This window comes from Homalodisca vitripennis, chromosome 4, assembly GCF_021130785.1.
Source record: "Homalodisca vitripennis isolate AUS2020 chromosome 4, UT_GWSS_2.1, whole genome shotgun sequence".
In the NCBI taxonomy this organism is placed as follows: Eukaryota; Metazoa; Arthropoda; class Insecta; order Hemiptera; family Cicadellidae; genus Homalodisca; species Homalodisca vitripennis.
In genome coordinates this window covers 3895600-3911784 of record NC_060210.1, presented here as the reverse complement: position 1 = coordinate 3911784, position 16185 = coordinate 3895600, and positions in this window count along the sequence as shown.

Here is a 16185-nt window from a genome sequence, read left to right as displayed (position 1 = left end):
CTTTTATTAGATAAGTAGAAAATCAAATTTAAATAGTATCTAGATTGGATACGAGTATTCATATTTATTCTACTATTAATTATTTTCGTACTTTTCCATTAGTAAAATATGAGTCGTAATAAAAATATTATGATACATTTAATTAAAATTAATATGCACGAAGTGAATTCTAGTGGACTTTGGGTGGAATGTGTCGTTCCGTGACATTAGCTCCCTCCAGTCTACCGTAAGTGTAACGGTTCAGTAAACCACCGCTGCTGCCAATGTTTTCCATATAAGGCTGTGTTACAACCCGAGCTTATATGTCCGGGTAGCTTGGAAACCGAATTGTCATCCGATAATATTAGCTGTCTCCATTCTACCGTAAGTGTAACGGTTCAGTAAACCACCGCACGCTGCTGCCAATGTTTTCCTATAAGGCTGTGTTACAACCCGAGCTTATATGTCCGGGTAGCTTGGAAACCTATTTGTCATCCGGTAATATTAGCTGTCTCCAGTCTACCGTAAGTGTAACGGTTCAGTAAACCACCGCTGCTGCCAATGTTTTCCATATAAGGCTGTGTTACAACCCGAGCTTATATGTCCGGGTAGCTTGGAAACCTATTTGTCATCCGGTAATATTAGCTGTCTCCAGTCTACCGTAAGTGTAACGGTTCAGTAAACCACCGCTGCTGCCAATGTTTTCCATATAAGGCTGCGTTACAACCCGAGCTTATATGTCCGGGTAGCTTGGAAACCTATTTGTCATCCGGTAATATTAGCTGTCTCCAGTCTACCGTAAGTGTAACGGTTCAGTAAACCACCGCTGCTGCCAATGTTTTCCATATAAGGCTGTGTTACAACCCGAGCTTATATGTCCGGGTAGCTTGGAAACCTATTTGTCATCCGGTAATATTAGCTGTCTCCAGTCTACCGTAAGTGTAACGGTTCAGTAAACCACCGCTGCTGCCAATGTTTTCCATATAAGGCTGCGTTACAACCCGAGCTTATATGTCCGGGTAGCTTGGAAACCTATTTGTCATCCGGTAATATTAGCTGTCTCCAGTCTACCGTAAGTGTAACGGTTCAGTAAACCACCGCTGCTGCCAATGTTTTCCATATAAGGCTGTGTTACAACCCGAGCTTATATGTCCGGGTAGCTTGGAAACCTATTTGTCATCCGGTAATATTAGCTGTCTCCAGTCTACCGTAAGTGTAACGGTTCAGTAAACCACCGCTGCTGCCAATGTTTTCCATATAAGGCTGCGTTAAAACCCGAGCTTATATGTCCGGGTAGCTTGGAAACCTATTTGTCATCCGGTAATATTAGCTGTCTCCAGTCTACCGTAAGTGTAACGGTTCAGTAAACCACCGCTGCTGCCAATGTTTTCCATATAAGGCTGTGTTACAACCCGAGCTTATATGTCCGGGTAGCTTGGAAACCTATTTGTCATCCGGTAATATTAGCTGTCTCCAGTCTACCGTAAGTGTAACGGTTCAGTAAACCACCGCTGCTGCCAATGTTTTCCATATAAGGCTGTGTTACAACCCGAGCTTATACGTCCGGGTAGCTTGGAAACCGATTTTTCATCCGGTAATATTAGCTGTCTCCAGTCTACCGTAACTGTAACAGTTCAGTAAACCACCGCTGCTGCCAATGTTTGCCATATAAGGCTGTGTTACAACCCGAGCTTATACGTCTGGGTAGCTTGGAAACCGATTTGTCATCCGGTAATATTAGCTGTCTCCAGTCTACCGTAACTGTAACAGTTCAGTAAACCACCGCTGCTGCCAATGTTTGCCATATAAGGATGTATTGCAACCCGAGCTTATATGTCCGGGTAGCTTGGAAACCGATGTGCCGTTCGGTGATATTATATGAATCTCTCGGGAAAATTATAAACCCATTAAATTCACGCATTAAATTAAATTAAAGGGGCTAATGAAAAGCAAATATTTAAAACAAACCTTGTATGAAGTAGATCATATAAGTTTCGTTGCAATGAAGCTATGTTTTCCATTAAACACCGAGGAGAGTATATTTTTACTAAAACGACAATATGTTAAATCCCCAACACTTTTTGTGGATGATGTCAATGATCCTAAACAACTTCGTACCAAAATTATAATCCTGGTTTAATTGAAAATAACAATTTGTAAAAACACAAACTGGATTCAAATACTGTAAAAAGCTTATGGTCAGTAGGAAATTGTTAGCTTAAAAGTTAATAGAGCTATAGATTTTTGTTAAGATACAACTTTATTGGTGTTCATTAGGCAGATGAGCTTGCGAAAAACTTGAAGGTTTGATGTACAGGCTCTGTTTAGCCTGTAATAACCTCTCACCAGTACCACTCACTGGTTTTTTCTTGTTCCAATAGTTAATTGTGCAAACGAGCATGTGGAAAACCTGAAGATATATGTTTTTAATGTTTGTAAACTGTAAAAAACTTCCTCCAGTACCACTGATTTAGTTGCTTATCTTGTTAATTTAATATTGAAATACTGGTTAGAACGAAGATATTCTTTTACTACATTTTTGAAAAACAAATAAGCTTAAATAATGTAAATATTAAATGATTAGGCTATAAAAAGTTTAAATTATTATATAACACACCTTTTTCAGATATTAAAAAAGCAAGAAATGTTATATTGCAATATTTATATCTAATTATATATTAAATAATTCCAAATCAAAATAGAATTATCTATTACAAATTATTTGCAGATGGGTAATGTCTACGCGCAAATAAAATACTATTTACATACTGAAATGTTTAAAAACATTGTACTCATGATTAATTTTATCGCAATACATTACAGGATTCAAAAATTTTAATTTTTTTTTTATTAATTCCAAATGATTGCTTGTGGTATGAGTGACTTGGAGAGCGATGTGTCATACGATGTTATTAGTTGCCTCCAGCCTACCGTGAGTGTTACGGTTCAGTAAACCACCGCTGCTACTGTTTGCTGTGAGAGAGTTACAACCCCAACCTTGTGTGTAGGTGGCGGTGTCCGAGTATTGTCATCAGTATAAATTCTCAAAGGAATATTATTTAACTATGTTAATTTCTTATATATAAGATTTAGTTCTAATTGTATAAATAACCAGTAGTATTGCTGTATTAAACTTTATATCTCTAATACTAGAACTCAAGACTGTATTCAGTTTATATCAACAAAACATAATTATTATAATTTCAAACATACTATACATTACGTGCATTTAAACCATGGAATTCCAATTTGCTTTCCGGAGTAAGACTGGAATGTAAGATATTTCAATATAATATCAACCTCATTTAGCATTCATTCAAATTCATAGGATATTATTAAACTCTAGAGAAGAGAGAATGTAAATATGAGCTGAATTGCGTTCTATTTCCCAAACTAACCCATATGCACACAATTTACCTTTATATTCTAGGCTTCAGATTTTAATACAATCATTCATAAAGTAAATATTTAAATTACATAAAATACAGTATTTTAGGCAGTCGAATCAACCCAGATTGCTGATTAATATTTAATCAATACAGTCATTAATAATTCAGTTCCCCTTAAAATATTTTTATGTACAACCGACGGAGAGAATCTGCTTCTACTCCAGTTTGGTAAATGTATTTCTATTTGAGTAGCCTATTTATAATATCCGATCAGTTTACCGTTCTTTTATTTAAAGTTTGTCACTGACGATGGAAGATTGGAAAGGATACCAAGATTTCGGACATTTGCCACCGTTATATGTTACAAAAGGTATAACACAACGTTTCTAGGATTAGTAAGAAGGGTTCAAGCATACCCAAAAGCTGATCGCAGTCCAGTCCAGGCGTTGTTACTGTACAAGATGCAAGTCCTGAGCACAAAACACAAGAACGAGAATAACAATAAACACACCACGGCAGCACAGGCTACAGTGGGATAGTTTACCGTTGCGTGAAAAACGCATTTAATTAACGCCAATTGATAAGTTTAGAAAAATCCTGCAATTACAAATTAATGGATCCCACATGGATCCTAAAGTCAATTGATATATAAAAAACCATTCATCCATTAATTAATGGTGTTTCACAGTGCAACACCAACCACTGTGAAATTTGTTGAAACTATCTCTTTTCCTTACACCGTATCTGTTTTCAGAGATCGATTTTATCGTCAATTTATTGAATTTATGCTTTGTATAAAAATTGCTCTTGTGGTATAAATTGTGACATAACCTAAGCGTTACTTTATTTGATGGTTTTTGAACACTACCCATTAATGACGGTCACCACATGCTGGTAACAGCACGTTATCACAGCCGGTAACAATAACAATATTGGATGAATATTACTTGATAATTCATACTTTCAATTCAGTCCTAAGCTTGTAATATAACGAGTACATTTCTAAAATCTGTAATGTAACGTTATTTCATTGAAAATGGTGCAGAAATCGAAGAGCATGTATTAGTTGTGCTACAGTTTAGCCTTTCATAAGACAAACTTCGTTTACGAATGTATTTCAAAATGGTTTTAAAATAGAAGCAAAATATAAGTTCAAAAATCTTATATTTATTTTTAAAATTATGAATAATTTATGTACGAACATTTTGTGCAAGGAGTATTCGGATTATGATTGTTAGAACAGTGATGGCATTGAATATTTTTCCATAATAAAATATTTTGGTATATTAAAACTCAAAATTGATCTTATACAATCAATAAATGTAAAGCCACTAAAGCACTTTCATTTAAAAACAGGGATGTTAGAAAAATAAAGTTTGTGTTTTCGTGTGCCTCGCACTAATATTTAGTGGTGGACTCATGATAAGTCCAGACAGCATAATGCCAACTGTAGAAATGTAGTTACCTTCGTACTAAAGACATTTGTAAATACAATCATAACCATGTACCGTCAGCACTCTAAGTAATAGTAAAAATGCAGTTCAAGGATACTAAATGCTTTGGGCTTGTTTTTTTGTAGGAATAACGATGATTCATTTTAACTTATATAACTTTAATCAGGAATCATTAAATCGATATTAATCTTCCACGTTAGTTTTATGTTCATTAATTGTAAAGTTTCATGTTTCTAGTGGCCCATACGAGAATCTACCCTATTGGTATTTACAATTACAATATTTCAATACAGATACTAATCACAAATACGAAACCCCGATGAAACTCTCTTTTAATTTACAAGTTGCTGGAGAGAGACGGGTTAAATTAAAGATGTCCTTAGGAGAATCTACGACTAATAAGGAACCTTCAGACGATATAAGAATTCTTTTTTACGCTCCAGCAAGAAAGTAAGAATTTCCTTTTCAAGGTTACGAATTCTTTTTCATATCTTCCCGCTCAGATAAATACGTATGATGATGTCCCTTTAAAAATATAAATATTAAGTTGCATGCAGTAAGGTCGAACGAGAATTATTTTTGAAGGACATTACTGACCTTAGGATGCCGGGAAACATTATATAAAGGATATGTAGGAATTACCAAAGAAATTAAGCAAGATACCATTATACTAATCATATACACTAAACTCCTTACAATATACGCATACTAGGGTTGAAGTGTCTGTACTTAGTATATCATAGTACAACATAGTATACTGTACGTAGTACAACATAATATAAAAGTATAATATTCGTGCTTTACCAGCATTTTCCCATACAGAAAATAATATAACACCTTCGGCAAAAATTTATCTTGAGGTTGGCTGACATTGTTGAAATTAAGGATTTAATTAGCTGGTGTCAATGTAGTATATACCATCCTTGTAATATAACCCACACCTCAGTGCTCGTACAACAATACCTGCTAGTTCGAACTCTAAAGTTACTTAAAGAATACTTTTATCATATTAGCTCTTGTCAACATTATACATACTATGTACATCTCATCTATTTTAGCTCGTTTTTGTAAACGTACAGGAACTCTAACTCAGGCTTGAAAAACATTGAGCATTATTGACATTATTTACTTGAGCGTACTACTCTTGGCGTACTAATAATAATTCAAAATTGTTATTATGGGCTGAAAAAATGCGACAAAATATAAATAATCCAGACGATATGTAAACTAACAGACTTTGATGAGTTTAAATGCAAAATGCCAATTATATTACTTTAATATGTTACATATTTCACATAGTGAAACATCATGTGGTTGTACTCAAATTGTTTACATTATGTATTTTGTAATTTTCTCGTGGCCACTATAGTTACCCATAATATCAGTGCAACTATTTTCGCTATCGATCAGCCAAATCCAATGGAGAGACATAGACCATTGCGAAGTTTTTATATAGTAATTACACATGAAAATAGTATCTGGAATATCATTTACGAAATTTCGAGAGGAAAGACAGACAGACATCAATATCAAGTGTTTTAGCCTCTCGAGTAAAATGCTTCACGTATGCTAGGCTAATAATGATTTTATTTTTAAATTATAAAGATTTAAATGATGACGCGTAGTAAAAATAGATAATAAATCAATCTCGTTAACGAAATATTCCTGACCGAAAATGTATCCGTAACCTACTTACACTTATATTGCTCTGTACCTTTTCGTTAGCTAGAATGTGCTGTGGATGTATTTATTATATTACATTAAGTTCCCAGTGAGAGGCTACGAGTTCGATTCTCGTTAATAGAGTTCAACAGAAATTTTAAAATGAGTTCGGACTGTTTCTCTCAATAGGTATTTTTTATAACTGAATAAAATTCACTGGCGAACAGTTGTGTAACGACCAAGTTGATTTTAAATAGTATCAGTTACATTATATTTCCCTTACCAACTTAAATAAAGTTGAACTAATATCTACATTTTAACTTTCTATGTTTTCTTTTTAGTTTCACCCGTAAATTATTGATCCGATTGTATTAAAATATACATAGATATTCTTAGGGTTCATGGTATGAATATAGTTCCATTCTTATTACGAAAAGCCCTCCAGGGTACTGTCCACTGGCTCCTAAATTATTGAAAAATCCTATCTTATCGCTAGAGTTAAGAGTAACCTTAACAGTGAATCTGTTAAAGGAACATAAATTTCCCCAACACCGTTCTGAGATAAAAAAAAATTTGCAATACTTCGTTTCGAGATCTGAAATCTAATCTCTTCTTCAGGTAAATAACTAAACTAACACGTAATTAAAAACTAGGTTAAAATAAAAAAATCATACCTGAGCGTTGTACTCTAAAAATAACTCTAAAACAGTACTTAATAAAGTAACGTCGAATAATAAAGTTGTTAACTGTAATAAATTGTCCTTCGTAAAATGTTGTTTCATGACAGCACACATGTTTAATTTAAATACTCTTTTCAATGTGTTCAGAAAATACAAAAAAATTAAATTATAATTGTTATAAAAATATAATTTTAATTGTAATTTTATCAAATATTTTGTATGCATTGCTTGGTCAGGTCTGTAATCGGATATCAAATACAAGGCTACTTTGACTAGGCTTACTTTGACTATAAATTTAAATACTGTCAAACAATCCATATTATATGTCTTTTGACAAAAGTAGGCTTCTCATATTTGCTTATGTATAATATATTTTTATGGTCGGGAAAAAACTCAAAATAAACTACAGGACTAAACATATTGGGATAAATTACAATGATCTTATAAATATTTTAGCAAAAATATGATTACCGTGGCTACATATTAAACTCGAAATTGGCGTCTTGAAAAATTCACTGGAACTAGCGCTACTCATAAACATGCAAAGTCTACGAAAGTGCGTGCAAAGCCGGAGTAAATCCTAGTTCTCTGTAGTTTTAAAATATTCTACAAATTTAAATGAATTGTAATTGTGATTTGAAAATGTATTATCGCGTTATTATCTCTCTTATTCCAGAAAGAGGATTCCTTAATGTAATTATATACACTGAACCATTGATTAGAAATGGTTGTGAGTTTGTAGAGTAGAACATAGTGTTTACTTTACATCATGTTTTGAAACTAACCTGTCTAAACTTTTCCTAAAAACTCATGATTTTTTGGGACTTAAGAGATCTATTGACACGAACGATTGAAATAGGAGAATTCTGTATTCTTTAATTAACAAATTATTTATCTTGTTGTATTTGTGTGTAAAATTTTCTAATTAAGTATATACCATATGAAATGCATTAAATTGTTAAATTTTAATTTTAATAATTCTCAATTAAATTTAAATTTTAAAATTGCGCCAAGCACAATTATCAATAACTACTTAGAAGAATACTTTCCACACAATTCTGAACTTTTATAGCTCTTTAGATTGGAACTAAATATTATTATGGACAATTGACGAGTAAATACAAGAACGTACGACAATACACCAATAAATGAAGGTGCCCGAATTCTCGCTACATGAGGTAAATAAGACCCGATATATACGTATATATTATAAGACAAACAACACTAGAAGATAGAGAGAAATAAATTCTCCAAGGTAAATGGGGACGTCACAGACATTGTAGATTCTATAGGTAGTTTCACTCACAGAAGATCCCTACTTAGTGCAAAGTACCTAATTTACCTAGTCTTGTAGCGATTATAAAGGGCAAGGTTTAACAGATTTCACAGGTTGGTTCTCTATACTGCAGATAGTTTAAATGGCCATTATCAATACTTAAGTTTGTTGTTTGTGGTTGTTAAACAGAGTAAAAAAAAGAACAATACAGGATTCCTAGTAATCAAGCAATTCCTAAGGTTGGTTGCCCAGCTATCTAAGCTAAAATAGAACATACAATAACAGATGCTACTGGACCTCAGAGATTCCGAAAATTCAAGTAATTCCTAAGGTTGCTTGCCCCAGTCATCTAAGCTAAAGTAGAACATATAATAATAGAAGATACTATATTCAATAAATTGTATTCTTCCGTACGACTTGAAATTTCACAGGCCAGTTGACTTACCAAAAAGACTTTTATTGTTTCTGATGTAATCACTCCAGAGGTTCGGTAGGTTATGAAATTTAAAATATGCCTATCACAATTTAATCTACTTATATTACGGAATAATGATTACGTTTTCATAAAAAATTAGTAAACCCCAATACTTCGAGTTCCTTGTTTTTGATTTGCTACTGAGAACTCAGTTACACAAATTTACACGTATTACTCTAGGACCGTTTTAATACCAATAAATGGCTTAAAAGTACTCTTAAATTTAAAAGCTACCGTAAACGATACAAAACTAACAGAAAACAGAATGTTTACTATCTGCGGAATACAGCATAAGATGATAAAGTATAAATATATGTTCTTTAGTCAGTGAATAAGAATAGATATAGACTATTGTGCGTTAATTCCATTGGTGGTTTTGTTAATTAATAAAGTTAATACTCTCAACAAACTTGTAAAGGTTGACAAGAAAAATCGTGCAATCCGTGTGTCTCATGAAACATTCAACACGAAACTGTTTGAAAGTCAATGTTCCTCGATGTGTTTCTATTGGATTATTGCACATATACCGTGGTGGGGGTGGATTTATTAGTTGGAGTGCTAAATTTTTTATTCTAGTGTATCTCACTTGAACGGAGTGTTAAGAAAGTCCCGAGGGGTTTAATATTTCCTAGACGATTAAAGGTAAAGCAATATAAAGAGGTTGTTTTGCAGACATTATTGATAAAGGGAGTAACGTGGTATCAGTTATTAAAATATAAAGTTATTATATTTAGGTTAGTCTTTGTACTTTACTTGATTTATATCTTACATTACACTTTAAAACGATGCACATATTGAGCTATGTTTACGTTATATTGTTTGGACGAACTCCTTACAGAATACCCTCCATTAGATGTGAAGAGTCATACTTTAAAAACTATTTCTTAAATCCATTATTTATTTACTATGTTTAACTTTCATTACGTCAGCCAAGACAAGAATATTAAACCAACTGGACCTACATTGTAAGTGCTTCAAACTTAAACCAGCGCAATTATTTAAAAAGTGAACCTTGTGAGGTCGGATTTGTGGTATTGTACTATAGTAATAGATCTCTTTAAATTTCTTTGATACACTAAGTATTATTGTTAACAAACAATTTGTTCTTGATATGTCACTTTACCATTGTTTATCCGAATTAAAGTCATTTGCTTGGATTAATACTCTGCAAAAGAAGAATGTCCTTTTCATTTTAACAAAATTACGATTCAAAACTTATAAAAGGATTCAATTTGATTGCCAAAATAAACATTATTTTTCTAAACATTAAACATTGTTAGGAAACACAGAAAACCTGTGTTAATGTAGTAATTGTTATGAAGTTGGGCTACACACATAATATATCCAGTTGCCATGGTAATAATTCATAGTCGTAATCCATTTTTATAAAGTACTTTGCTGTTTGAATCGTGATTTGTTAAAAGGGCCCTAGTCCATTTTGTAAAACTTTCAGGAATTAACAAAAAAAACCATCTTGTTTGGAAAATATTTACTTTATCTTTTATATTTTATTAGTTATATTTAGTTTATTACTATTTTTAATTACTGAAACAATAGATATAGTGTTTCTTTTTCATTTATATTACTTTTTAAATTATTTAAAACTATGGATTTGTGCCTTTTAACAAAATTCACTAAAAAAGGATAAAAAATAAACAATATCTGATCAAACTTATGCTTTTATTGCTTACATTTGTAGTTTGATATAGCATTTGGATTATAAATTAGTCAAATTAACAAAATGAACAATTAGTTTGAATTGAGAAAATATTTTTGAGCCATAGTATTTAGTTGGTCACTTTTTAATGTGTTATAAGGTCTCAACATCTGGTACTCAAATCTTCTTTCTTCAGCTGTTCCAATGGGCCCATTTACAATTACATTATAAAATTCCAGATGTTCTACTGGTACATACTGAAGAGCTTTCTTGATGTCAATGGCCTTGGCTTCCTTCAAGGGAATTTTCACTCCCGGGTATGCAAATCTGGTTGGAGCTGAAGGTGTACTTGATTGAGCAGACATGAAAAATTTTTGCTTGTCTAGGCCATTAATTTTGGAATAGGCCGTAATGTACCCTTTTAAGTCTGGCCTATACACAAAGTGGTATAGTTTACTAATACCAAAGCAAAACCTACTCTCTCTTTTCAAGTTTTTGGTCTCATCAGAAACTGAGCGGAGTTTGTAATGCTTGCCCCACCAGTTTTTAAAATCCAATATTTCATCACAGTTCACTTTCTTAACCAAACACTTTCCTGGTATGCTGCTTTTAACTATTTGCTCCACAACTTCATAGGGGGTGAAGAGTCTGTCATATTTCTTAAGTTGCCTTTTCACAAGACCGAAATTTCGGTCACATGGTAGAAAACTATGTCTCCTTACAGGAAAGAATTGCTGCACTTTTGAAAACTGATTAGAATCTGTTAGATACAACAAAAATCTGCTCAAGGCCTGATTTTTATTCTGCCCTTAGCAATTATTCTGAATACTTCTCAGAATACTGGTTTTTAGGCAAATCATTCAGGTAGTCATTAATGAAAGAGCAAACCTCATTGGGGCCTTTTTTTGCCTCTGTTTCGTCATAGACAAACATAGTGCTATGTTAAAAATACAAAAAACGTTTATGGTCAGTTGCCTGAGATAAAAAAGTTCCTGAACTGGGACTTTAGGCAAAGATATGTTTTGCATAAAATGTATTGAAATTGATAATACATGGGACTCTTCAGCTCAGAGTTTTCACTCAGGATCATATTTCCTCTTCTTTGAAATATTATTTTAAATTGCAACTTCGTCATTTAAAACAGGAAACCATCGTTAGACATGTTAAACACAAAGCATTTGACAACAAAAGCAAGTTATAACCTTAAAATGCAGAAGGTTAGTCTGGAACAACAATCTGGGAATGGGAAACAGCTGAGACACAAACTAAACAACGCAGCTGGAGACAGTGCTGCCAACAAACGTTTTGTTAAAGAGGCACAAGTCCCGGACTAGTGCCCTTTTAACAAAACTTTCAATGCCAAACAAGCTCTGTAGCTTATGCTATGTGGTGGATTTGTGCCTTTCTAACACAGTTAGATGAATCTATGTCTGAATAATGCAAAACAGTGAAAAAGTGAATTTCTAAAAAAAAATGGACTAATGCCCTTTTAACAAATCGCGATTCGTTTACACTCTGTTACAGATTTAAATAACGTGTTTACACTGTAATAGTTACTCTTTTTTTGGCACGCAATTTCCTGTTGAAATATACATGTGATAATAATTTTGTATGAGAATATGAAAGTAATAGGAAGCAGTTCTTTTAACAACATTTCCATCTTTGATCTTTCAATTTTGTCACATTTAGTGAACTAGCATAAGCTGAGTATTGGATATTAAATAATACAGCGTAAAAATTATTACCCTTTATTCTTTATTTATTAAAAACTCAATGGTACAGTAATTAATCCGATTTAACTACCAGTATGGGTTATTGTACAATATACCAGATTATTAGATGTTCACCCTGCAGCGCTATTGTTACTAGAATAGCAATAACATCATTCATCTGCTGTTATTAAGGGAAAGTTTTTCATGGCCAATAAAAATTGCAATGTATAACTATTTGCACAGTTTTATGTTACATGAACTACACGCACTATACGCACTATCCACCTTACTACATTATGAAATAAGCCTAATATACCAATAACATAAATCTTGTTTATTATAATGTAAAAATGTATTCTTGATTTGTGCATTTGTATTTAAAACATAGTATAACAATTGATAAGTTTAATTTACGTTTTAGTCACATTAGTGCCTAGAAATAGTTAATAATAACAATTAAATTAAATGTAAAATACAATGATTTTCACTGAAAGGTGCATGCACTTCTGTATGTACGGGAGTGGAAGAAAACTTTATTAAAGTTTTGTATTTAGTTTAGTTAAATATTTGCTTTTAACTCGGAAAGCAGTACTAATGTCCAGATCTGAACCAATACTATGTTCCAAAACAAGTACACATATCATCATCGAACTTGATCACTTGATGTAAATTCTGGTCACTTTAAAATGCAAATCTATTTAAATATGCACGTTAAAACTTACTTTTGCAGTCATTAGAGGAATTAAAACTAGTCTCAGTTATATAATTTTTCTCATGGGAATAGATGCCCAGAGAGGAAAGAGCTCGAGAGGCCTGATCGTACGTCCCCCCATGACCTTGTGACCCTAGTGGGATGAATAAAAGCTATCTAGGTTTTGAGTACTAGTACTGTTTGTTTTAATAATTAATTTTCTCCCTTTTTATTAACCCTAGTGGTACCAGTGGCTAAGCACCCAATTTCCATCTGACGAACAGGGACATCATGGCCATATTTCTTATGAATAATATTCTTTACACTCCTGTGATAAGTGATAGTCAATTAAATATATATTATAACTATCTCATTTATTTAAAATTTATACGTAAAGAGCAGTTCTTGGGGTCTGAAGTTGGAGAGTGAATCCATTTTTAAAAGTATCTGTAAAATAACTCAAATTCCTCTTCAATATTTTATGACTTTTTATTGAATGGCTCCAACAATTCCAATAACTATTTTAGTCTACTGTCGAGGTTTCTGAAAGCTTTTCAGTTAACTTATAATTAAATATGTGGTGGGACTCTTTGTAATTTTGAAACTGGAGTAGGCTTATTTTAGGCACCCATTACTACAATGTTCAAGGTTAAGAGCTTCAGACATTCACGGAAATTATGCATGATTTTTACTTTAGGTTTTGCTCGTTTATTATCACTAAGGGTACGAATGAACAATATTTATAACACCATGATTGAGTTTTCCTTGTTCCGATCATGAAAGTATATATTCTGTCAATCCTATTACATCTACAAGTTTTATAACACACTTAAAAAAAAGTAGCTGAAGTACAAGCAGTTTTATGAAGTACTCAACATTAAATTAACAAAATTTATTGCATATCTTCATTAAAATTCTGATCTTGATGCTAGGTAATATTTACAGTTAAACATGTATGTGTAATAAAACTTAGAGTTGTATTATCTGGAAAACCTTTGTATTCAACTTTGCAATAAGAGGTGTTGTTAATCGTTTACTCTTTGCTCCCAAGCCATAAACGGAAAGAGATTTAATTGCTTAGAGTAATTAAATCCATGACTGTGTTGTCACATTACAATTCTGATCTTGATGCTAGGTAATATTTACAGTTAAACATGTATGTGTAATAAAACTTAGAGTTGTATTATCTGGAAAACCTTTGTATTCAACTTTGCAATAAGAGGTGTTGTTAATCGTTTACTCTTTGCTCCCAAGCCATAAACGGAAAGAGATTTAATTGCTTAGAGTAATTAAATCCATGACTGTGTTGTCACATTACAATTCTGATCTTGATGCTAGGTAATATTTACAGTTAAACATGTATGTGTAATAAAACTTAGAGTTTTATTATCTGGAAAACCTTTGTCTTCAACTTTGCAATAAGAGGTGTTGTTAATCGTTTAATCTTTGCTTTTAAGCCATAAACGGAAAGAGATTTAATTGCTTAAAGTAATTAAATCCATGACTGTGTTGTCACATTACAATGTTTACAAACGCCATAATATAATAAAAACACATTTGCCATCAGCTGGTCAAGCAAAAACAGAGTTTAAGACCAGTGAGGCGTAGTCCGGACAGATGTTTGAAATACTAATAGGTCTATATGATAACCAGGGACACTATACAAGTCCATATAAAGTTTCAGTTCAATCGGTCCAGTAGTTTTAACGTGACTGAGTAATACACACACAGACTGTTAGATTTGTGTTGTGGTCAATTCAGAAAAATATATAACCAGATTGGTGAAATCAGATGAACCAGGCAATTATAGTTGATTTCCGTTTATTTATGGGATTTAATAACTTAAATATATTAGCTTTTTTAGTTGATGGTGAAATTTATTCTCTAGCAGTAACTTATTTAAGAGCATATAGAAATAAAAAGATATGAAAAACACTTTTATTATGAGTGCACAATTAGAAAACTTAGTAGTTGATTTAAACATAAGCCATATTCTTTTCTCTTAAGAGTTAACGATATTCTGTGAATGTAAATGAGGCAGACAATGCATTGGAATATTTTACGTTCCTCCCAGGAAAATGGAGGATTCCTCACTTGAATTATTCTTAGTGCGGTGTAAATATCTGTTCCTTTTTTTAGAATATTAACTCCGAAATATTTATTATCTATCTCGTAAAGAAAAAATTGGACACTTATACATCATGTTTTTGACGGTGTATACTAATACACCTTGATTGTTTTAAAATTATGATAAACATTGTCTTATCGTGTTAATTGTATATAACTGCTCTTTTAAAAATCGTGAATATGCTGTATTACTTTTATTTTTAAAACAGTTTAAAAATATATTTATATTTATTTTTAGGTTTATATTCATCTAGTTAAATTTTAATTCATCTAGTTGTTCAATAAGTGGCTTTAAATATATCTTGATTTGTTAATTAGCTTGAAGCATACTTGTACATTGCCTGAATTCATACATGAAATATAACAGAGAAATTAAGATGGAACAAAGTGATGTAGAATTTAATAAAATGAATTTAAAAACAAAACTATAGATGTAGCCTAAAGGCAAAAGAGAACTAAGAGTAATATTTAAGACTTCAACGTTTTGTCACACACCGTGACGTTCATCGGAACATTGTCATGTAAAAATCAAATCAAATAAATAATTCATTTACGCTGAGATACACTAAGAGAAATGTTTGTCAACAGCGGAGAACATGAAAAATAAAAGAGGAAGAAGAGTTTATCATTATAATGTCTACAAGATAACACGAGCTTATAACCAGCAATAAATCCTCAGTTGTAAATAATGTACACTCAACAGCAGCGACAGGCATGAAACTAAGATGTAACAAAACTTCACATCAGTAATTTTGACTCGTATGAAATCTAGTAAAGATTGGTATACAGTATATCTTAGTTTAGACATTGACCTGTAAGTAAATGAACTCATTGGTAACTTTACTAGAGGGTTTAATATTAATCAACCATAGTGACTAAATACATACCAAACTGTTGATACAAATTAAAATGAATTCAAATATAAGAACTGCTCAGATATACAGGGCGTTAAAATAAGGGCACCACAAACTTATATTTACGCTGATAGTACTCATCGTTATAAAACAAAAAAGTTATATAAAATACTTTGAGAAATGTCTATTTTAGTCGCTATCCGCCATTTTGTACGTAAACAATATTATC